Source organism: Tamandua tetradactyla, chromosome 6 (assembly GCF_023851605.1).
Source record: "Tamandua tetradactyla isolate mTamTet1 chromosome 6, mTamTet1.pri, whole genome shotgun sequence".
Taxonomy (NCBI): Eukaryota; Metazoa; Chordata; class Mammalia; order Pilosa; family Myrmecophagidae; genus Tamandua; species Tamandua tetradactyla.
This window is the reverse complement of record NC_135332.1, coordinates 86456689-86482679: the sequence shown is the minus strand read 5'-3', so window position 1 is coordinate 86482679 and position 25991 is coordinate 86456689. Positions and strand designations below refer to the sequence as shown.

The 25991-nt window shown below is 38.0% G+C and overlaps 1 protein-coding gene across 9 annotated transcripts in view; it reads right to left on the bottom strand.

The window, feature by feature from the left end:
• The window catches only part of PTK2 (protein tyrosine kinase 2), a 404029-nt gene that overhangs the window by 295034 nt on the left and 83004 nt on the right, over positions 1-25991 (bottom strand). The window contains exon 3 of one of the 9 annotated variants that reach the window (XM_077166685.1): positions 16203-16310. The exons of 7 other annotated variants lie outside the window; for them this stretch is intronic. The gene's annotated coding sequence lies outside the window, so the exon portion shown is untranslated. Of the gene's footprint in view, positions 1-6; positions 137-16202; positions 16311-25991 lie in introns of all 9 variants that reach the window. One more of the 9 variants, XM_077166687.1, reaches the window with a different exon arrangement.

Below are 25991 nucleotides of genomic sequence, written 5' to 3'. Positions count from 1 at the left end.
ACTTACTGTGGTAGTTAGATTTAGCTGTCAACTTGGCCAGGTGAAGGAACCTAGTTCTGTTGCTGTAGACATGAGCCAATGGTACATGAACCTCATCTGTTGTTCACTGCATCTGCAGTCGGAGGAAGCGTGCCTGCTGCAATGAATGACGTTTGACTTAATTGGCTGGTGCTTAAATGAGAGACCACAACGTAGCACAGCTGAAGCAGCTCAGCCTACCTCATCTCAGCACTCGCAGCTTAGCCCAGGCCTCTGGAGATGCAGAAAGAAAACACCCCGGGGAAAGATGTTGAAACCCAGAGGCCTGGGGAGAAGGCCAGCAGAGACTATCCTGTGCCTTCCCATGTAAAAAAGAACCTCAGTGGAAACTTAGCTCCCTTTCCTCTGAAGAACTAATAAAATAAACCCCCTTTTATTAAAAGCCAATCCGTCTCTTCCGGCAGCTAGCAAACTAGAACACTTACACGCAGAAAACTGCAAACAAAACATTGTTAAAAGAAATAAAAAATGACCTAAACAGATGGGAAAACATTCCATGCTCATGGATATGAAGGTTAAATGTAATTAAGATGTCACTTCTACCTAAATTGACCTATGGATTCAACATAATACCAAACAAAATCCCAAAGCCTTTCTAACCAAAACAGGAAAAGAAATGTAATAAAATAACGTATCAGTAGATAAGAGAGATCAAACAGAATCAAGAGGCTATTCTGGAGGCTACCCTTATGCAAGCTTTAGTTAGACATTCTTAACTTGCCATGGTTTGCTAAACACCATTCAACATCACTCATGCTTACTCTTAAGAACACGTAGACCACAAACAGACTCTATAGAAGTTTCATGCACTATGTTTGCTTTCCTGGAACCTATACTTTCCAGGGGGTTCCTAGGCCAGATAAATCCTGAAACCCAGAGGACCCAGCTTCTCCAAGATTATCAACTAATTACATCCCCCTATCCTTCAGTGTTCACACCCCTTCTCAAAATGAAAGTCAGAACCGGCGCTGCCCAAAGGATCCCTATAGATTAGGAGAAGAATCAAAGGAAGAGAAAATAAGATTTAACAAATCAGTATGACTGCTGAATCACTATACTGGAATTTCTTTTAGCCTGCAGTGTTTCGGAGTAGCTAGAAGGAAAAATCTAAACTAGTGGAATGGTAATCCATGACAAACTCTGAAATCTGTCCTGTAACTACTTGTTGAAGTGTACTTTGAAAATTAATACTTTTTCTTTTAGTTTTTTGTAGATACGTTACATTTCACAATAAAAACTTTTAAAACAGCAAAAGGGAAAAATTGGGGGCCAAGACAGCAATTTAGTGAGGTGTGGAAGTTAGTTTACCCTCCACAGCAGCTAGTAAACAGCCAGGAACAGTACAGAACTGCTGGGGCCACTTCAGTGACCAGACACACAGCATACACCAGTCTGGACAAGTTGGACCGGCTGCAAGCCTACCCAGAACCATGATCCCCCAAGCTGCAGAGCCAGCAACCCTCCCCAACAGGCTACTTCCCAGAGGGGAAAGACAAGAAACTTTATCAGCAGCAGGGGCTGAGCGCAACCAAGCTCCAACTCTGGAATTAATTAACAAATTCTGACTACTAAAAATAGGCCCCCAGCTCAGCTGACCCTCCAGTAAAAGCTGAGGTTGCTGGTTTTTGCCCAGGTACAGAGGGGGCAGGGCTGACGGAAAAAGAAAAAAGCTGCGGGGGGGGGGGGGGGGACGGACGGAGGTTTTTCAAATGGATAGGACATAATACTTGAAAGGCTCTGGCCCTGACGGAAAGAAGGGGGCACACAGGACCTAGAGAAACACAGAGCAACATACCAACTTAAGCGCTTTATTAGTAAACCCAAGAAACAGGGTCCTGTTCTGAAAAGTATTTTTCCTTTTCTTTTTTGTGACTGTTTCTATGGCTTCACTACTCTTCATACACAGCAGCAGGGCTTCTCAGGCACCAACTGTCCAAGGCATAGGCAGAATAAAGCTTGTATGAGTGTTTATCTGGAGCCTGTGCCTTCCCCAGGAGAAGGGAAGGGCCAAACTCAGGTGGAATCCCTCCCTTAGGGAATACAGACCCCAGGCTCTGGTAAACTGTGATTAAAGCCAGCCTATAACCTCTCCTCTGTCTCAATCACGGCCCCAGCAGGGACAGTATGCTGAAGTTAAAGGTACTACATCACCTGATGCTGATGAGACCCACAGACAGAAAAATGCCACATACTGGGCAGGACAGGAAAATCACAGAGTTCAGAGGCTTCCCAGGAAAGTTTTTCAACCTCCTGGGTCTTACCCTCAAGGAAAACTGATGCTGGTGACTCTTTCCTCCTGAGCAGAGGCCAGTTTAGTCTGGGGAAATTTGACTGGGGTCTATAATACCTAAGCAGATCCTCCAAAAGGGAGGGAAAAGGCACCATACAGGCAGATTAAGAAACAAGGAAACAAGAACTGAAAAATTCTGATCTGTTGGAAAAAACATAAGCTAGAGGTCTAGAATAAGCTGGACTGAATATCAAAGAACAGATAGACAACGAAGTCATCCAGCAAGAAAATCCTAGGTAAAAAAAGTGAAAACAATGTCCAGAATAAACTAAATAAAGCAATTAAAAGCCTAGACACGAGCAAAAAATAATGTATCATACTAGGAAAGTTGAAGATAAGGACCAGTCAAATGAACAAACCAACAATTCAAATGAGATACAGGAGTTGAAACAACTAATTCAGAATGTTCAAACAGACATAGAAAACCTCATCAAATATCAAATCATGACTTGAGGGAGGATATAGAGAAGGCAAGGAATGCAGAAAAAGAAGAAATTAAAAGTCTGAAAAAAACAAATCACAGAACTTACGGGAATGAAAAGCACAGCAGAAGAGATGAAAAAAACAACAATGGGAACCTACAATGTTAGATTTCAAGAGGCAGAAGATAGGATTAGCGAACTGTAGGAAGGGACATCTGAAATCCGACAAGCAAAAGAAAATATAGGGAAAAGAATGGAAAAACATGAGCAAGAACTCAGGGAACTGAATGACAACATGAAAGGCATAGATATACGTGTTGTAGGTGTCCCAGAAGGAGAACAGAAGGGAAAAGGAGGAGGATAACCAATGGAGGAAATCATCACTGAAAAGTTCCCAACTCTTATGATACCTAAAATTATAGATCCAAGAAGTACAGCGTAGCCCAAAGAGAATACATCCAAAAAGATGTATTCCAAGACACTTACTAATCAGAATGTCAGATGTCAAAGAGAAAGGGAGAATCATGAAAGCAGCAAGAGAAAAACAATCCATCACATACAAGGGAAGCCCAATAAGACTAGGTGTAGATTTCTCAGCAGAAACTATGGAGATAAGAAGACAGTAGGATGATATGTTTAAATTACTAAAAGAGAAAAACTGCCAACCAAGAATTCTATATCCAGCAAAACTGTACTTCAAAAATGAGAGAGAAATTAAAATAGTTTCAGACAAAAAAATCACTGAGAGAATTTGTGACCAAGAGACTGGCTCTGCAAGAAATACTAAAGGGAGTACGAGAGGCAGATACGAATAGACAGGAGAGAGAGAGGTGTGAAGAAGAGTGTAGAAAGGAAACCTACCAGTAAAGGTAAAAAGAAGGAAAATTCGATACGACATATAAAATCCAAAAGGCAAAATGGTAGAAGAAAATAATGCCTGTACAGTAATAACACTAAATGTTAATGGATTAAACTCAATCAAAAGACATAGACTGGCACAATGGATTAAAAAAACAGGATCCTTCTATATGCTGTCTACAGGAAATGCATCTTAGACCCAAGGATAAACATAGGTTGAAAGTGAAAGTTTTGGGAAAAATATTTCATGCAAATAACAATCAGAAAAGAGCAAGAGTAGCTATATTAATAGCCAACTAATTACACTTCAAATACAAAACAGTTAAAAGAGACAAAGAAGGACACTATGTATCAATAAAAGGAACAATTCAACAAGAAGACATAACAATCATGAATGTTTATGCACTGAGCCAGAATGCTTCAAAATACATGAGAAAAACACTGAAAAGAGAAATAGACACATCTATCACAATAGTTGGAGACTTTGATTCCCCACTCTCATCAATGAACAGACCTCTAGACAGAGGATCAATAAAGAAACAGAGAATTTGAATAATAAATGAATATTATTCAAATTCATTTGAATTAATAAATGAACTAGACTTAACAGACATATATAGAACATTACACCCCACAACAGCAGGATACGCCTTTTTCTCAAGTGCCCATGGATCATTCTCAAGGATAGACCATAAGCTGGGTCACAAAGCAAGTCCTAATAAATTTCAAAGACCAAAATAGTACGAAACACTTTCTCAGATTGTAAAGGAATGAAATTGGAAATCAATAATAGGCAGAGGGCCAGAAAATTCACAAATATGTGGAGGCTCAACGACACACTCTTAAACAACCAGTGGGTCAAGGAAGAAATTACAAGAGAAATCAGTAAATATCTCAAAGCAAATGAAAATGGAAACACAACATGTCAAAATTTACAGGATGCAGGAAAGAGAGTGCTCAGAGGGAAATTTATTGCCCTAAATGCCAATATCAAAAAAGAAGAGCAAAAATTGAGGAATGAACTGTCCACTTGGAAGAACCAGGGAAAGAACAGCAAACCAATCCAAAAGCAAGCAAAAGGAAAGAAATAATGAAGATTAGAGCAGAAATAAATGAAACTGAGAACATGAAAACAATCGAGAAAATCAACAGATTTTGATGGTTCTTTCCCTGGTTCTTCCAAGTGGACAGTTCATTCCTCAATTTTTGCTCACTTTTTTGAACAGAAAAGTGTCTGTTCACGTCTTTTGCCCATTTTGTAATTGGGTTTTCTGTCTTTTTGTTGTTCAGTTGAAAAATCTCGTTATATATTCTAGATACTAGACCTTGATCTGATATATCATTTCCAAATATTGTCTCCCCTTGTGTAAGCTGTCTTTTTACTTTCTTGATGAAGTTCTTTGATGCACAGAAGTTCCCATTTCTTTCTTTCTTTCTTTTGGTGCTCATGCTTTGGGTATAAGGTCTAGGAAACCACCACCTATTACAAGATGTATGAGATATTCCCCTACATTTTCTTCTAACAGTTTTATGGTCTTTGATTTGATATTTATCCGTTTGATCCATTTTGAGTTAAATTTTGTATAGGGTGTGAGATGTGGATCCTCTTTCATTCTTTTGCATGTGGATATCCAGTTCTCCAGGCACCATTTATTGAAGAGACTGTTCTGTCCCAGGTGACTTGGCTTGACTGCCTTATCAATGATCAATTGTCCGTAGATGAGAGGGTCTCTTTCTGAACAGTCTATTCAATTCCATTGGTCAGTATATCTGTCTTTATGCCACTACCATGCTGTTTTGACCACTGTAGCTTCCTAATACACCTTAAATTCAGGAAACGTGTGACCTCTTACTTCACTTTTCTTTCTCAGGATATTTTTAGCTATTCGGGGCTCCCTGCCCTTCTAGATAAATTTGGTTATTGTTTCTGAAAAGGAATTTTTGGGATTTTAATTGGTATTGCATTGAATCTGTAAATCAATTTAGGTAGAATTGCAATCTTAACTATATTTAGTTTTTGAATCCATAAACACGGTGTGCCCTTCCATTTATTTAGGTCTTCTGTGATTTCTTTGAACCATTTCTTACATTTTTCACAGTATAGGTCTTTTGTCTCTTTAGTTAAATTTATTCCTAAATATTTTATTCTTTTGGTTGCAATTGTAAATGGAATTTTTTTCATGATTTCCCCCTCACATTGTTCATTACTAGTGTATAGAAACACTACAGATTTTTGAGTGTTCATCTGTTGATCTTGTAACCTGCCACTTTGCTGTACTCATTTATTAGCTCTAGTAGTTTTGCTGTTGGTTTTTCGGGGCTTTCAACGTATGGTATCATATCATCTGCAAACAGTGAGAGTTTTACTTCTTCCTTTCCAATTTTGATGCCTTGTATTTCTTTTTCTTGTCTAATTGCTCTGGCTAGAACTTCCAACACAATGTTGAGTAACAGTGGTGATAGTGGACATCTTGTGTTGTTCCTGATCTAAGGGGGTAAATTTTCGGTTTTTCCCCATTGAGGATGATGTTAGCTGTGGGTTTTTGATATATTTCCTTTATCATGTTTGAGGAAGTTCCCTCCTATTCTTATCCTTTGAAGTGTTTTCATCAAGAAAGGATGTTGAATTTTGTCAAATGTCTTTTCTGCATCAATCGAAATGATCATGTGGTTTTTCTGCTTTGATTTGTTGATATGATGTATTACATTAATCGATTTTCATATGTTGAGCAACACTTGCATACCTGGGATGAATCATACTTGGTCATGGTGTATAATTCTTTTAATGTGCTACTGGATTAGATTTGCAAGAATTTTGTTGAGGATTTTTGCATCTATATTCATTAGCGAGATTGGTCTGTAGTTTTCTTGTAATATCTTTGTCTGGCTTTGGTATGAGGGTAATGTTGGCTTCATAGAATGAGTTAGGTGGCCTTCCCTGCTCTTTAATATTTTTGAAGAGTTTGAGCGAGGTTGTTATTAATTCTTTCTGGAATGCTTGGTAGAATTCACATGTGAAGCCATCTGGTCCTTGACTTTTCTTTTTGTGGAGCTTCTTAGTGACTAATTCAGTTTCTTTACTTGTGATTGCTTTGTTGAGGTCATCTATTTCTTCTTGAGTCAGTGTTGGTTGTTCATGCCTTTCTAGGAAGTTGTCCATTTCATCTACATTGTCGAGTTTATTAGCATAAAGTTGTTCATAGTACCCTCTCAATTACCTACTTTATTTCTGTGGGGTGAGTGGTTATGTCTCCTCTTCCATTTCTGATTTTATTTGCATCTGCTTGCTTCTTCTTTTGGTCATTCTTGCTAAGGGTCCATCAATCTTATCGATTTTCTAATAGAACCAACCTCTGGTTTTGTTGATTTTCTCGATTGTTTTCATGTTCTCAGTTTCATTTATTTCTGCTCTAATCTTCATTATTTCTTTCCTTTTGCTTGCTTTTGGGTTGGTTTGCTGTTCTTTCCCTGGTTCTTCCAAGTGGACAGTTCATTCCTCAATTTTTGCTCTTCTTTTTTGATATTGGCATTTAGGGCAATAAATTTCCCTCTGAGCACTCTCTTTCCTGCATCCTGTAAATTTTGACATGCTGTGTTTCCATTTTCCTCAGAAGAGGAAATACAAATAGCTAAAAGGCACAGGAAAAGATGTTCAACTTCCCTGGCTATTAGGGAAATGTAAATCAAAACCACAATGAGATATCATCTCACATTCACCAGAATGGCCATTATCAAAAAAACAGAAAACAACACATGCTGGAGACATGTAGAGAAAGAGGCACACTTATCCATTGTTGGTGGGAATGTCAAATGGTACAACTGCTGTGGAAGGCAGTTTGGTGGTTCCTCAGGAAACCAAGTATAGAATTGCCATTTGATCTGGCAATACCATTGCTAGGTATCAACTCAGAGGACATGAGGGCAGGAACACAAACGGACATATGAACACCAATGTTTATAGCAGCATTATTTACAATTGCAGAGATGGAAACAGCCCAAATGTCCATCAACAGATGAGTGGCTAAACAAGCTGTGGTATATACATACAATGGAATATTATGCAGCTGTAGGACAGAATAAACTTATGAAGTATGTAACAACATGGATGGACCTTGAGAACATTATGCTGAGTAAGATTAGCCAGAAACAAAAGGACAAATGCTGTATGGTCCACTGATACGAACTAATATTAATGAATGAACTTGGAGAATTTCAGTTAAGAACAGAGGTTAGTTCTGTAATAGAAATCAAAAGGAGGGAATGAATTGCAGGCACTGCTGAGGTTAGAGTGGCAGGATGACATAATTAATTAAATGAATGCGAGCTTCAAAGTTGGGGCTGATGGAATAACTGAAATAGAGGGGTAGGAGGAACTGACTTAAGCCAGAAAAAAAATGACTTAGCTCTGGACAAGCTGTTTTGAGGTTTCATCAGATTTCCAACAAACAGTGGGAATAGCAAAACTAAAAATAAGGGGAAAGCACTGGTAGGAAATGAAGGTTGGAGTACCAACAAAATTCAGGTTTTAGCTGAAGCCTGATTGCTGATGGAATTGCCAAGACAGAGAAGAGAGATAGAATAATGCGAAGGGCATAGTCTCAAATTTCAAATAAATTTCACTAACAAGACAAAAAGAATGAATCATTGAATGAGATAGGGAAGGGTGTGGTTCATATGCTCAAAGCTAGAAGAACACATGAACAGATTCTATATATCAGTTGCTTGAGATAAATAAAGAATAGAGGTTATCAGGAGATAGCAATAGGGTGGATATTGGGTAACTGGAGCTGAAGGGATACAGATTGTGCAATGGGACTGACTGTAAAAATTCAGAAATGCATAGCACAATACTACCTAACTGTAATACAATAATGTTTGTACACTGAATGAAGCTGACAGTGAGAATGACAGAGGGAGGAGGGCTGGGGGCACAAGTGAAATCAGAAGGAAAGATAGGCAATAAAGACTGAGGTGGTATAATCTAGGAATGCCTAGAGTGTACAATGATAGTAACTAAATGTTCAAATTTTAAAATGTTTTTGCATGAGGAAGAACAAAGGAATTTCAACACTGCAGGGTGCTGAAAATGGATGTTAATTCATATTTTAAAACTAACTTATGTGTGAGACAAAAGCAAAAAATGTTTATTTGGTACAAAATTTATATTTTGACTAGTGCATTTCCTAATACAACTTATATGGACAGTTAAATTGAATACCATAAGTACATGGAACCTTGAGTAGGGCATGAGATTTTCTAGGTTTGTCCAGAGTGATGCCCCGGTAAATCCCAGAGTGATTTGAACACTGAATAAAAAAGTATTTGCAAAGCCCCCTTGGGGGAATGGTGAGAAAGCTGGAAAATTCAGCTTCCCCATTTGGAGAAGGCCTGATGTTCTTGCAAGGAGTGAAGACAACAAAATCAATAGGCCAAACCCTCAATCTTGGGTGTGTTCATATGAAACTTATCCCTGCAAAGGATAGGTTAAGCCTACTTAAAATTAGGCCTAAGAATCACCCCCAGGAGAGCCTCTTTTGTTGCTCAGATGTGGCCTAATTCTCAGCCAACATGGCAAGCAAACTTACTACCTCCACCTCTCTACGTGGAGGGGTGTAAACTTCCCTGGCAACGTGGGACAGAAATCCTAGAATAAGCAGGGACTCAGCCTCAAGGAACTGAGAAAATCTTCTTGACTGAAAGGGGGGAGAGAGAAATGAGACAAAATAAAGTGTCAGTGGCTGAGAGATTTCAAATAGAGTCAACAGGTGATCCTGGAGGTTATTATTACACATTATATAGATAACCCCTTTTTAGTTTAATATGTATTAGAGAAGCGAGAGGGAAGTATCTGGAACTGTAGAGCTGTATTCCAGTAGCCATGTTTCTTGAAGATGATTGTATAATGACATAGCTTTCACAAAATGACTGTGTGATTGTGAAAACCTTGTCTGATGCTCCTTTTATGGACGGTATGGACAGATGAGTAAAAACTATGGATTAAAAATAAGTAAGTAATAGGGGGAACAAATGTTAAAATAAATCGGGTAGAGGGAAACACTAGTGGTCAATGAGAGGGAAGGGTAAGGGGTATGGTATGTATGAGTTTTTCCTCTTTTCTTTTTATTTCTTTTTCCGGAGTGATGTAAATGTTCTGAGAAATGATCATGGTAATGAATATACAACTATATGATGATATCATGAGCCACTGAATGCACACCAAGTACGGAATGCTCATATGTTAAGAATGTTTGTGTTGTCTGTTGATTGGTTTTATTAATTAAAAAAAAAATATATATATATATGTATAAGCCTAATGTGCAAAATAAGGGAGGGGGGTGATGAGTAAGTTGAAGTCCAATATTTTTACAACTAAGTTTAAAGTATTTCAAAATTAAAAAATGTATATACGGCTATATCTATACATTTTTAGAAATCTATTTTACTTCATATTAAGTAACTGGGGGATGCCAAGAAACTACAAAACTACTTTAAAATATTTAAATTTTCTTTTTATATTCAAAACACTTTTATGCTTACTCTCTGGTGAAATTATCATTTATTTCAGATGTTCTAAATATTTTCACACTTGATTTTGCTGAAAATGAAGTCAGGACATGAATCTGTCTGCTTAATATGAGACAAATATGCTTAAATATGAGACAAAGCATTGTTACATTCATGCTATAAATACAGATAATGTCTAGTGGCTTACAGTCTATGCCTTTAATTGGTAATACTGCATAAGAATCACCTCTGGGTAACAGGTGTTTTTCCCAAGCTTTTTATGAAAATCAAATACTCTACTCTAATTAACAAGGGAAATGTGAATTAATTTAAAAGAGAAAGAAAACAAAAGTAAAAGCATTTCTAATCCCACACTTTAAAACAAAATGTAACTATATATTTCTAGTATCAAAATATAACAAGTTCATCAATATTTTTGTGTGACTTTAATATTACCCTCCCAAAAAGAATATGCCTGAAATTGTATCTTCTGTTACAACTATACACGAAACAATCTTCAATCTGGATATCCTCAAATTCAGCTATTCCTTCCCTGTTCCAGCAGTCATCTAAGAAGACAATGTAATCTTCTCATCATGTTCAACTACCAAAATCCATGATTATTCCAGCCTCTGTTTCCTTTCACTGGGAAGTCAAACATTTCAAATAAAAGGCAACCATCCCTAAGTCCAATGATCCTACACCACCATTTGGATAAATGCTTTAACTTTAAGGAAGCTAGGCAATAGCCACAACACATACTAAAACAAAAAAAGGCCATCATGACTAATGTAAATGCCATACTAAAACTTGACTATGCTATAAGAAGGGAAAACTACAGGCCAATCTACCTAATGAACATAGATGCAAAAACTCTCAATAAAAATTAGCAAATGGAATCCAATGGCACATCAAAAAAATTATACACCATACCAAGTGGGGTTTATATCGGGAATGCACGGATTGTTCAATACAAGAAAATCAATTAAAGTTAATACAGCACATTACAAATTGAAAGGGAAAAATCACATGATTATCTAGATTAATGCTTAAAAAAAGCATTCAACAAAATTCAGCATCCTTTGAAAAACTGATAGCTAGCATTGTACTCAACAGAGAGAGACTGAAAACATTTCCCTTAAGATTAGGTACAAGACAAGGATGCCCACCATCACCAATATTATCCAACACTGTGCTAGAAATTCTAGCTAGATCAATAAGTCAGGACAAAGAAATAAAAGGCATCCAACCTGGAAAGGAAGAAGTAAAACTCTCATTATCTGAAGACGATAGACTACTACTATACTTGGAAGATCCTGAGAAATCTACAGCAAATTTACATGAATAAACAAATTCAGCAAGGTGGCGGGATATAAAATTAATATAAAAAATAAGTAACATTTCTATACACAATGACCTAGCTGAGGAGTCAGTCAAGGAAAAAATTCCTTTCAAAATAGCAACTAAAAGAATCCAGTACTTAGGAATGAACTTAACTAGGGATGTAAAGGACTTGTACACAGAAAACTTCATAACATTCCTAAAAGAAATCAAAGGAGATCTAAATAGCTGGAAAGACATTCCCTGCTCATGGATAGGAAGGCTAAATATAGTTAAGATGTTCATTGTTCCCAAACTGATCTACAGGTTCAATACAGTTCCAATCAAAATTCCAACAACTACTTTGAAGATTTGGAAAAGCTAACTACCAAATTCATCAGGAAGGGAAATAGACCCCAATAGCTAAAAGCATCCTAAAAAAGAATGAAGTGGGAAGATTAACATTTCCTAACTTTAAAACCTATTATAAAGCCAAAGTGGTCAAAACACCATGGTACCGGCATAAAGATAGAAGCACTGACCAATGGAATCAAATCAAGAGTGAGGAAATAGACCACCAAACGTATGGTCAACTGATTTTTGACAAGGCCCCCAAATCCTCTGAACTGGGACAAAGCAGTTTTTTCAATAACTGGGTATGGAAGAACTGGATATCAATAACCAAAGAATGAAAGAGGACCCCTATCTTACACCCTACACAAAAATTAACTCAAAGTGAATCAAACACCTAAACATAAGATCTAGCACCATAAAGCTTCTAGAAAAAAATGTAGGGAAACATCTTCAAGAGCTAGTGATAGGAGGTAGCTTCCTAAACTTTATACCCAAAGCACAAGCAACAAAAGAAAAAATAGATAAATGGGAACTCTTCAAAATCAAATGCTTCTGCACCTCAAAAGACTTTGTCAAAAAGGTGAAGAGGCAGCCAACTCAATTTGAAATGAGAAAACATTTGGAAATCACCTATCAGACAAAGGTTTGATTTCCTGTATATACAAAGAAATCATACAACTCAACAAAAGAACAACCCAATTATAAAAAGGGCTAAAGATATAAATAGGCATTTTTCTGAAGAGCAAATACAGATAGCTCAAAAGCACATGAAGAGATGCTCATTTTCATTGGCTATAAGGGAAATGCAGATCAAGACTACAATGAGATATCACCTCACACCTATAAGAATGGCTGCCATTAAACAAACAGGAAACCATAAATGTTGGAGAGGATGTGGAGAAACTGGGACACTTACACACTTCTGGTGGGAATGTATAATGGTGCAGCCACTATGGAAGACTGTTTGGCAGTTCCTTAGAAAACTATCGAGCTGCCCTATGACCCAGCAACAGCACTATTTGGTATATTATCCAGAAGAGCTGAAAGGCAACGACACAAACAGACATTTGCACACCAATGTTCATAGCAGCATTATTCAAAATTGCCAAAAGATGGAAACAAACCAAATGTTCTCCAACAGATGAGTGGCTAAAAAAGCTGTGGTATATACATACAATGGAATATTATGCAGCAGTAAGACAAAATGACATCCTGAAGCATACAACAAGATGGATGAGCCTTGAGGACATAATGCTGAGTGAAGTTAGCCAGATGCAAAAGGACAGATGCCTTTATGACCAGGATAAAGAATAATCAGAGGCTTATAATACAGAATACAGGGGACTCAGAGATGCATAGAAGCTAGAGATGGGTGAACCATTACCTAATGAGGTTAAACTTCAATGTAAGGGAATAGATAGGAGTGAAGGTGGTTTTCTAGTGGATCTAGAAGTAATATTAGCATAATGAAGATGAACAAGATTGAAAGGGGTGGTACAGACTTATATGTCCCACTGATTAACATTAGAAACATGAATTTGTTCTTGCAAGAATTACTTCAAAGATGTGATTCTTGTATAAAGAGTGTTTAAGTCCAGCATACGGGGAAAACTGCTATTGCATGCTATGAGCTATGTTCAAAAGGAAACCATCAGCACTATCACAGTAATAGCAGAGGTATATAATGGGGTGAGGAACAAGAGTTTAGAGGAGGTTTAGATCTTCTATTTGGTGAGGGTATGTTTATTGGTTTTCTTTCTCTTGGGAACAATGAAACTATCTAAAATTAAGAATGTTGATGGGCTGTGGACTTTGTGCCCTCTACATGATGCCTAATGAATGCAGATGGCTGAAGGATGCACTGATGGAGAAGTAGACTGGCGAACGATGGTATATACTTATGAACAAAGGTTGTGCTGCTACAAAAAGGAAGAAAGTTGTGAGGCATGAGACGATTTGAATGAACATGTGCGACATTTGGTCAGGCAAAATAAGCCAGAAATAAAAGAACAAGAATAGTATGGTCACCTTTAGAAAATGCTTATAAGAAAACAGGGGCCTAGATTGCAAGCTTTTAGAGTAGACACATTAAGTCCAGAGTGGTGATTATTATCTCTGGATTATGAGAGGCTGTTTTATATGTATAACCTAATATTTAGAGATAAGAATGAAGATGAATATGTTGAGGTTAAAGTAATTCAGAACACAGGGGAAAGGAAGACAGTGCCTATATTTTACAACCACATACATTCTTTGAGACCAATGGAAGAAAGGTTTATTTGATCTGGAACTGAAATTTTCAGTAGTGCATAATCTAATTAAACCATCTATATAGCTCATATGAACAAATCAAACACAAGGAGTACAGAATAAGAAAGCGGTCCTTTAATCCTGTATAGATCATTGTAATGCCTGGAAATATCCTAGAGTATATTAACCAGATAATCAAAAAGTATCAGCAAAGTCCTCTAAGGAGTGGCAGAGAAATATGGAAGTATAAAACCTTACCACCAGGGAATTCCCTGATACTGTGTCAAACTTTAGGGACACCCAAATCAATAGACCATTCCCTTGATCATGAGGCTTACTCTTGTGAAGCTTATGTAGGTAGTGGAGAAGTTTATACCACCTATTGGCATGCCTAAGGGTTACTTCTGTAAGACCTCTTTTGTTACTAGATGTGGCCTCAGTCTCTCTAAGCCCAACTCTGCAAGTGAAATCACTGCCCTCTCCCCTACGTGGGACATGACAGCCAGGGGTGAAAGCTTCCCTGACGACGTGGGAGAGGACTCCCAGGGACAAATCTAAACTGGCTCCATGGGATCAACAATTCCATTTTGACCAAAATGGGGAAAAGAAGTGTAACTAATAAAGTATCGGTGGCTGAGAGAGTTCAAACAGAGTCAAGAGGCTACTCTGGAGGTTGATCTTATGCAAGCTTCAGTTAGACATTGCTACCTATCATAACCTGCCAACCCCCAACCAGGACCATTCTAGTCAATCCTAAAGAACACCTAGGGCAATACATAATATTCCACAAAGGTTCCAGGCACTAGAGTAACTTTCCAGAAATCTACAACCTCCATATGGGTCCCTGGTGCAGATTAAGTCCTGAAACCTTGCCTAGTCTCTCCAGAACATCAGATAGTTCCATCTCCCTACTCCACATTAGGGACAGACCTTTCCAATATAAAAAGTTTAGAATTGCCATAGCCCAAACACCCCTAAAGAGAGGGACGGAAAGATCAAAGGTGATGGTAGAGTTATACAGAGAAGACAGGATTTAACAAAGGAACATGAATGCTGAATTACTATTTATTTTAGTCTGTAGTATTTTAGAGCAGCTAGAAGTAAAAACCTAAAATTGGGAAATTGTAACCCATGTCAAGCTCTGAAATATGTTCTAAAACTAACTGGTGCTGTGCTTTGAAATGTACAGCTTTTTTGTATATGTTTTTTTTTCACTAAAAATGAAGGAAAAAAGTAGATTCTGAATGATAAAAAAAATATTTAAACCCTCTAGCCTCCTATATTCTGGAACAGCCAGAAGGAAAAACATGAGAGGACCATATGGTAGCCCATGACAAACTCTGGGATCTGTCCTGTAACTATTTGTTGAAGAGTGCTTTGAAAACTATTGCTTTTTCACTTCTTTACTTTATATATATGTTATACCATACAATGAAAAAAGTTAAAAAAAATTTTTGACTATGCGTTTTACCCACCCCTTCTCAATAAAATCTACTAGTGAACCCACTACATTTTCATAATCAGAACAATATTAATTTTATAAAAAGCCACTTTTTATAAAACACTGTTTTACTCCCCTTCACATCTTCTTACTTGAATAAAAGTACAGTGGGGTGAAAAAAAAAAGAAAAAAAAGAGTGAGGTTGCTAAGGACAAACAAAAAGGAAGACATGTCTTCTTCAGCAACCTGGACAATCTTCCAGATACATATGCCCTAAGATAAAACTACCTTCACTGCCTCATAAACAAAAGTAGATCTTAATCTTTAAATCTACAGATTTTAAGTCAGACTTGAGAGAACACTGTTTTGATTAAATTTTTAAACCTTTTGTATATTGACTAACTCAAAAAATTTCATACAAGAAATTTAAAACAAGAGAAATTATAACAATAAAATTAAGCATACATCAAAGTTTCCCAAATACAGCCCTGCTCCTGATACGTGCTACATAGTAAAATTCAGCTCTACACACTGAGTTCAGCTCTACAACTGACCAAGAGCTTACCGCCCACCAAAAGACCTAGTAAAATTCAGCTCTATACACTGAGTTCAGCTCTACAACTGACCAAGAGCTTACCGCCCACCAAAAGACCATAAATTTATGAGCGATTCCACATAAATCTAACAGGTACCCTCAACTGATATTGTTAAGTCCACAACAAACCAGTTATTTTAGGCTGTCCATATCTTCTCTAGTTAAATCTTGGATACTACCCTGAGTCATAGGGCCAAGAAGTCACATTTAATCCATTGTTCTAGTGACTGCTGTAACCTGAAAAAAAAATGGGTATTTCAGAACACCATCACACTACCAGGCTCTTTATTATAATTCAAAGCAGCTACCCTCATTAGGTAAAAAACATTATGAAATGATGTACCATTTCATGAAAGATTTTTATGTAACAGAATAATTATTTTGTTAACACTCATACCTTTTCTGGCATTAACTATGAACATAAAAGGGAGAAATTGGGTTCCTAAAACTTATACTAAAAAGAAAGAGAAGAAACAAATCTAAATCTACAACCAATCACCTGAAAGTTCAAGGGAAAAACTGAGCATCAAGGCACAGAGCCTGGGCCAGGTCCCAGCAGTTCCTCCGCTGAGTACTGGATGAGCACACACGTCCTCCCACATTCCCCTGCTATTCACATTCACACCTTCCTAGGTTCAGCTGTTCTCACTGTCAATAAACATTAAGAGAATAAACACTGACACGACAATCTAAAGAAACAGATTTTCGTTTGAAAGAGCTGGAATTAACTGCTAAACCAATAACAAACGAGACAACATCCAAGACAGACAAGAAATGCTACTTTCATTAAACACAACATTAAAACCAATTGTCTATGCCAGTATAAAATCAATTTAGCTAAAATGAAAGTTCTGTGAAAATAAACAGATTCCCCTATATAAAAATGGAAATTACTCAGGATTTTCAAAATAGTAAGAAAATTTAGAAATAGAACTGTTTGCCTTAATAAACATTGGCCCCTTCCAGAACAGAACCTAGTTCCATTCCCCCAACCCCCAACAGCCCCTTCTAACATGAAAAAGTTAGAACAGGAATAGCCCATATATCCCTAAAGAATGGGAGAAAGATCAAAAGTTACACAGAGAAGGTAGGGTTTAACAAATGAGTAGAGTGCTGAAGCATTATACTGATACTTCTTTTAGCCTTCAGCACCTTAGAACAGCTAGAAATAAAAGCCTAAAATTGTGGAATTGTAACACACACCAAACTCTGAAATCTTTTCTGCAACTAATTCTTGCTATGTACCTTTAAATTTATTGCTTTTATGTATATGTTATCTAAAGAGAAGGAGGAGTATAACAGAGAAGACAGGATTTAACAAATGAGTATGACTGCTGAATCATTATATTGATATTTCTGTTGGTCTCCAGTGTCTTGAAGCAGCTAGAAGAAAAACAAAAAATCCTGGAATTGTAACCCATACCAAACTTTAAAATCTGTCCTATAACTACTTGCTAAAATGTACTTGGAAATCTATTGCCTTTTTGTAGATACAGTTCACAATTAAAAAAAAAAAAGTTTAAAAAATTTTAAAAATAAAAATAAAAAGCACTGGCCCTGGGCTGTCTACTTCAGCCATGAAAAGGTAATTAGAACAGAAAACACCCTCCCACTGTAAACAAAGAGAAAAGTGGGCAAAAGACATGAAATCACCTTTTTTAAACCTTAAGTTGATGGATAGTGAGAACTAGGGTTGCTAAAAGAAGGGAAAAAAACAAGGTAAGCATGACCATCTTCTGACTCTCTGGCTGGAAGCAATTTCTGGAAGCATGGCATAGGGAGGAGGAATCTAAGCAGAGGACAGACATCTCAGCAAATTGAGGAGAGAGAAATTTGAGTTTCAGAAAGTTAACAGAGTTGAAATTTTCAAGGCAGAGTATCAGAGTAAAGGAGATAAACGGAATATGAGTTTCAGAAATCAGCGCTAGGAGTAAGAAGACAATGTAACAACATCTTTATTGTGCTACAAGAAAAAAAACCATCAATCTAAAATTCTAAACCCAGCAAAAGATCTTTCCAAAATGAAGGTGAGAGGGCAGGCAATGGTGGCGCAGTGGCAGTAAGTAAGTAAGTAAAAACCTTCACAGATGTTACTACAAATATGTTTAAATATATAACAAAAAATACAACATAAGTAAGTGAATGAGATGAGACGAGGAATTTCTACAACAAAAAAATGAAATTATATAAAAGAGCTACATGGATATCTGGGAGCTTAAAGAATAAAAACTGAAATGGGAAAATCACTAGATAAACTCAACAGCAAATGTAAGATGGCAGAAGAAAGAATCAGTGACTTTCAAGACAGAATAATAGAATCTGCCCAATCCAAATAACAAAAAGGAACACTTCTGGGAAGATGGCAGAGCAGGGCAGATGGAAGTCACCCCTGCTCTATGGAACAAGACAGGGGATGGGAAGAGAATGACTGGGACAGCAGTCTGGGGTGGAGAGTGACTGAAGAGGGTCTTCAGGGTATTTGGGTGAGGAGAAAGGCAGGGGTATCAGGACTGGGAGAGGGAAAGGTCTGATGGTAGGGAGCCCCAAAGGGAACAGGCCATGGTGATTGGGGAGGTGTGGATTGGAGGGAGCTGACCTCCCTTCTTTTCAGGATGCCCCAGCTACTGACTGGGGAGGCCTCCATGAGCAGATCCACAGCCACTAGTGCCCACAGGGGCCCCGGAGGGGGACCAGCACATAGAACCATGCCCCTGAGAGCTGGGAAGAGTCATCCAGCAAGGCGTCCCAAATAGCTATCCCATCAGGCGCAGAGCTGCAGGTCAGCTGCTTCCCTCCCAGCCTGAGCGTTGACTTGTTCCCACATCCCATGCACCAGAACTAGCCATCCTGCCACCACAACCAAAGAAGCTCCACCACTGTATACACCATCTTTCCAGTCAGTCCCTACACTCAGGAGCCTGAGAAAAGAGAAGGCTCCTGATCACCACTTGCTGGAGGGACGTGATTAAGTGAAGGCAGGCAGACTCCCTATTTCCCTAGGTTTTTCTTTTCTCTTTTTCCCTTTTTCTGAATATATATTTTATATATATGCTATCTTTAATATATTATTTTTTATTTATGTTTTTATATATTTACACTTTCAGTGAGTTTTTATTTTTTATTATCCTATTCTATTTTATTTATCTACTTTTAATTTAATTTTCAGTTTTCCCCCTTCTGTGGGTACCAGTTTGAGTCCATCCCCAAAATATCTTGAGGTATCTCCTTCTGACTTTGGGGTCTACTACTGGTGAGGTGTGGTTTTTTGCTTTTTTTTCATACTTTATTGCATTTTTATTTTGTTATTACTTATTTAAATCGGGGGCAGGGGGGGATGTGCACAGGTACAGAATCCACATGTATCTCCTGCCTGGCAGGTGAGCATTTTGCCACTGAAGTACCCATGCACCCTGGCCTAGTTTTTAATAGACCCTCAACTAAAATTATCCCCACTGCATGAGATCTGAACCTTGGTTTGGTGGGGAATTACTGACAAACCAAGCAGAAATGGAAACCCTCAATAAAAAACCAAGTAAATACAAAACTTTAGACAAGTGAAGGAAACCAACTTGCAAAATTATCTTATTAAGATAACCAAATGCCCCAAATGCAAGAGAAAATCATAAAGCACGTGAAGATCCAAGCAGAAATGGCTCAGCCAAATGACCAAATCGAAACTTCAGATGGGACAAAGAATATGGAAAACTACTCAAGGATATTTATAAAGAAATAAAGATTATCATGAATACATTAGAAGAGCATAAAGAAGAATTTGAAAGATTAAATAGTAAAATGGAAGATTTCGTAAAGATAAAAGAAACAGCAGACCAAATTATACTAGAGACACACAATAGTAAATATGAAGAAGCAGAAGGAAGAATAAGTGAGCTAGGAGACAGAACAAGAAAACTAGAGAGCAAAAAAAAAGCAAATGGCAAGAAAGATGGAAAACGTGGAACTAGATCATAGGGAAATGATGGACAAGAAGAGGCGCACAAATATAAGAATCACTGGTGTCCCAGAAGGAGAAGAAAAGAGTAAAGGGCTGAGATATAATTGGGGAAAGCCTCCCAATCCTTATAAAAGACATAAGTGCACAAATTAAAGGAGCCTGAGGGGTTGCACCTCTAATTTACCCTACCAAGAGTGAACAGGTACCTCTTTCTCCACATTTTCTCTAGCACTTGTTTCTCTATATTCATTTTTATATACATTATTCGCACATCATACAATCCACGCTAAGTAAATAGACATGCCTTGGCCATCATAATCCATATGAAGACATTTCCTTTCTTTCCACTAAGAATCCACACTTCTCCCTCCTACCTACCGCTTGTTAACATTTAATTTTGGCTTAATAATGCCTTTGTTACATTCAGTGAAAGCATATTACAAATAGTGTTCATTATACATCCTAGCTTGCACTGACTGTACTTTTTCCTGTATACCATCCATTTTTAACATCTTGCAACACTGATGGTCATTTGTTCTCCCTCATGCAAAAACGTTTTTGCATTTGTACATTTAATCACCATCACTGTCTAACTCTAGATATTCCTAAGTTATACCACCTCAGACTTTATCCTCTATCTTTCCTTTTGGTGTCACAGGTGTCCCCAGCCCTTCTCCCTCAATTATACTCTTGTTCACTTTCATTCAGTGTATTTATATTATCGTGCTACTAATCAGGTAGTATTGTGCTATTCATTTCTGAATTTTTATGATCAGTCCTATTATACTATCTGTATTCCTTCAGTACCAAATGCCCAATCTCCACCCTGTTTCTATTTCCTGATAACTTTGTTTTCTTAACTCCAACTCTCAAAGTTCACTCATTAGTGTTAGTTCATATTAGTAAGGCTACATGTATTTGTCCTTTTGCTTCTGGCTAATCTCACTCAGCATAATGTCCTCAAGGTCCATCCATGTTGTCACATGCTTCATGACTTGATTCGGTCTTACAGCTGTGTAATACTCCATCGTATGTACATACCACAGCTGGTCTGGCTCACGCGTCTGAGATGAGTAGTTCAGTCTCTAGATGTTGACACGGCCTGCTTTCTCCGGGAGCCTGTGGGTTGCTCAGCATCTCTGCCCCGGGCAGGGCAATGTCCTCTTCTTGCTGGTCTCTGACTTCTGCTTCTCTTTGTAAAGCCTCCAGTAACCCCAATGAAGATCCCTCATCCCGTTGTCCACATTTTCACTGAAAACAGCATCCCAGGAGGTGCGGGCCTTTGTTATTGTTGTTGTGGGAAATCAGATGGGGAAAGAGCCGAGCCTGAGAGCAGTGGGAGGCACGAGGCAGTGTCTCTCTTGGCCTCTTTCTACCTGGCATCTCACTCTTTCCTTGGAATCAATTACACCTTCCACGGAGAGGTGTCTGCAGACGTTGTAGAGTGCTGCCTTTATTATTTATCATTCCTCCCAGCTTAAAACCATTAAAATGGCACAAAGGCCAAAATAGGGCAAGAATGTAATGGGTCTAAATGTTGTGTTAGTTAATTTTTTTAATTAATAAAAAAATGTAAAAAAAAAAAAAAAAGAATGTAATGGAGTGTTTTTTGTTTGCTGTAGGAACGAGGACTCCACAAGGGCTCTCCTTTCCTCCCACATGGAATGGCTCCTGCTCAGGGGACTGTCTGTGTGGACTTAGAAGGCGTACCCCACATTCCTAATTGTCCTCTTTACTTTCTGATAAGCAAGAGCAGCTTTCTCTGTGACTTCCAGAGTGCCATCGGGTAAAGTTAGTGGCTTTGGCTTTGAGAGTCACTGCCTTTTGGGAGTTCTGGCTTTCAGGATCACCAGCTTTCAGAGGTCTGGCTTTCATATTTACCTCAAGGAATTGAGCATGGGGACACAAGAATGGACATTTGTACATTGGTGTTTATGGTGGGAATGTTCATGATTCACAATGGAAGTAGGTGGCCTAAGACTACAATGCCTGAGGGAAGGAAGTAGAAACTGTGGTGTACACATACAACGGACTATTGAGTGGTTGCAAGAAGGAATGTAGTGGTGAGGCATGCAACTAGGCGAATGAACCTTAAAGGCTCCATGCTGAATGAAATGGCAGAAAGAAAAAACAAATATTATCATGCCTCACACACACAGACTAATGAAAATACACAAATTTGGTGAACTGAAGTTGAGACCATGGGTTATCAGGATGGGGACCTATTGTAAAGGGTCCTAGACTGTAAGCTCTTAAAGCAGTCACATATGTGCAGGAGGTGTAACTGTTATTTCTAAATTCCTAGATACCTGAGTTTTTTAGGTGATCAAAACAGCATGGTACTGGCACAAAGACAGACATATTGATCAATGGATTCAAAATGAGGGTCCTGAAATAGACTTGCACTTCTATGATCAAATAATTTATGACAAGGTTCCCAAATCCACTGATCAGAGACAGAACAGTCTCTTCAATAAATGGGGCTGGGAGAACTGGATATTCATAGTCAAAGGAATAAAAAAGGGTCCCTACATTACTCTCTATACAAAAAATTAACTCAAAGTGGATCAATCACTTAAATATAAGAGCCAGTACTACAAAACTCCTAGAAGAAAATACAGGGAAACATCTCTAAGACCTAGTAATAGGAGGCAGCTTCTTAGACATTACCTAAGCAACAAAAGAAAAAAAAACAGATAAATGGGAATTCCTCAAAATCAAATGCTTTTGTGCTTCAAAGGACTTTGTCAAAGAAGCCAGCTCAATGGGAGAGAATATTTGGAAACCATATGTGATAAGGGTATGATATTCAGTATAAATAAAGAAATCCTACAACTCAACAACAAAAGAACAAACCCATTATAAAATGGGCAAAAGATATGAACAGACATTTTCCGAAAAACAAATACAAATGGCTAAAAACCACATGAAAAGATGTTCATCTTCATTAGCTATTAGGAAAATGCAAATCAAAACCACAATGCAATATGATATCAAACCTATAAGATTGGCTACGAAAGTCAGCATAACTACAAACAGCACCTGTTAAAGAAGCAGGAGTCAGTATAAATAAAGAAATCCTACAACTCAACCACAAAAGAACAAACAAACCCATTATAAAATGGGCAAAAGATATGAACAGACATTTTCTGAAAAACAAATACAAATGGCTAAAAACCACACGAAAAGATGTTCATCTTCATTAGCTATTAGGAAAATGCAAATCAAAACCACAATGCAATATGATATCAAACCTATAAGATTGGCTACGAAAGTCAGCATAACTACAAACAGCACCTGTTAAAGAAGCAGAAGAAGAGATCAGACTTCAGTCAGAAGTAAGAACAAAGCTGATCTTGTTGAGACCAACGTAAATCACAATACAGGGTAAAGGATGACTTGTGTGTGATTTAGAACTTCACCTTCTGTGTAAGACCAAAGGAAGAGGTGTTTCTTTTGTCCAAAACTTAAATTTTCTACAGCATACTATTCCAGTTTGCTAGCTGCTGGAATGCAATATACCAGAAATGGAACGGCTTTTAACAAGGGGAATTTAATGAGTTGCTAGTTTACAGTTCTAAGGCCGAGAAAATGTCCCAATTACAACAAGTCTATAGAAATGTCCAATCAAAGGCATTCAGGGAAAGACACCTTGGTTCAAGAATGAAGTTCAGGGTTTCTCTCTCAAGTGAGAAGGCACATGGTGAACACAGTCAGGGCTTCTCTCTCAGCTGGAAGGGCACATGGTGAATACAGCATCATCTTCTAGCTTTCTCTCCTAGCTTCCGGTTTCATGAAGCTCCCCGGGAGGCATCTTCCTTCTTCATCTCCAAAGCTCGCTGGCTGGTGGACTCTCTGCTTCGTAGTGTTGCTCTCTCTGAATCTCTCATTCTCCAAAATGTTTCCTCTTTTATAGGACTCCAGAAACTAATCAAGACCCACTCAAATGGGTGGAGACATGTCATCCCCTAATCCAGTTTAACAACCATTCTTAACTAAATCACATCATCCAGGGAGATGATCTCATTACAGTTTCAAACATACAGTATTGAATAGAGATTATTCTACCTTTATGAAATGGAATTTATATTAAAACATGGCTTTCATTAGGGGGCATACTTCCTTTCAAACTAGCACACATACCAATCTAAACTTACCTGTCCGGCCAGTTTATTTAAACAACTTAAAGACATGGAGCCTACAATACGGAGTAAGATCTTGTAATTCTGTATAGTTAATTGTAACACCACAATACATTCCAGAGAATGTTGAGCAGATAATTAAAAAGTATTGGCAAAACCCCTTGAGGGTTGTCATGGTCAGGTTCATGTGTCAACTTGGCCAGGTGGTGGTACCTCTTTGTCTGGTTGGGCAAGTGCTGGCCTGCTTTTGCTATGAGGACATTTCATAGACTTAAATCATGATCACAATGGCTACATCCACAGCTGATTCCATTTGTCATCAGTCAAGGGGAATGTTTTCTTTAATGAGTGATGCTTAAACTAATCACTGGAAACCTTTTAAGAAGGATTCAGAAGAGACAGGTTCTCCTCCTGCTTCGGCCAGCAAGCCTCTACTGTGGAGTTTGTCCAGACCCTCCATTGGAATCATCAGCTTCACAGTCTGCCCTACAGATTTTGGACTCTATGTTCTCACAGTTACGTGAGATGCTTTTATAAATTTTACATTTACAAATATTTCCTGTTGGTTCTGTTTCTCTAAAAAACCCAAACTAATACAACTTGTACCAGGAGTGATTCTTAAGAAACAGAATCGTAAAAATGGGTTTTTCCGATTGGTTTTCTACTCTGACTGGACTCACAGGCACTAAGGACTCTGATTCCCATAATCAGAATGACTCTGCCAATCCATGGAGTGAGTTGACAAAAGAGAAAGTCAAAATATCATCATTTGATTCTTTTGGTGCTTCACTTGGATGAAGCCAGGCTCTGGGGATAATGTTTTTTACACCTTTAAGGAATTTTGTGGAAATATTAAGTATAGAGATGTTGGCTGGTTGTTGTTAGATATACTGTATACATTAATGAGTGAAAGGGAACGGCTTAAGGTTTCAAACGAGCAGCTTAAGCGCCATATGACAGATCTAGAAGTCTCTATGAGTACTCTGAAGGAAAATCTTATTTCCTGTAGCCACAGACTTGAGATTTCTGAAAATCTGATTCAGAATCTGTTTTACAACGTAAACTGAAATCTCAATCTTAAATGGTGTCTGCTGTTAAAGTGAGGACATTGATTGGAAAGGAGTGGGACCCTGAAAAATGGGATGGCAACATACAGATTGATAATGATGTTGGGGGAGACGGTGAAACCCTAGGTCATACTGAGTCTTCTCTAGATAACCCTATAATAGTCTAACCTGAGTACACAGCTGCCCCACCTCCAGCCTGTCTTGAGGAGTTGGCCACCTAACTTCCACCTGAAAGGATTAGCCCTAGAGTGATTAATCCTGTTTCACCAGTTGAAACTGCAAATGAATGCCCTGAAGCAAATGGCTTGGAAGATATTTCTAATTCTTTTCATGACCCACCCCCACCACCCCTTATTTCTTCCAGATCTATAACTAGACTAAAGTCCCAACAGGCCTCTAAAGGTGAGGTACAAAGTATCACTCATGAGGAGGTATGTTATACTCCAAAAAGAACTGTGTGAGTTTTCTAATTTATATAGACAGAAATCAGGGGAATATGTGCGGCAATGGATTTTAAGGGTGTGAGATAATGGTGGGAGGAATATAAGGCTTGATCAGGCTGAATTTATTGATATGGGCCAACTAAGCAGCAGAGATTCTGTATTCAATGTTATAGCTTGAGGGGGTTAGAAAAGGCATTAACTGTTTGGATGGTTGGTTAAAACATGGATCAAAAGGTCCATGTTTCCTGAGGTTGAAATGCCAGAACTGCCCTGGTATAATGTAGATGAGGAGATCCAGAGGCTTAGAGAGATTG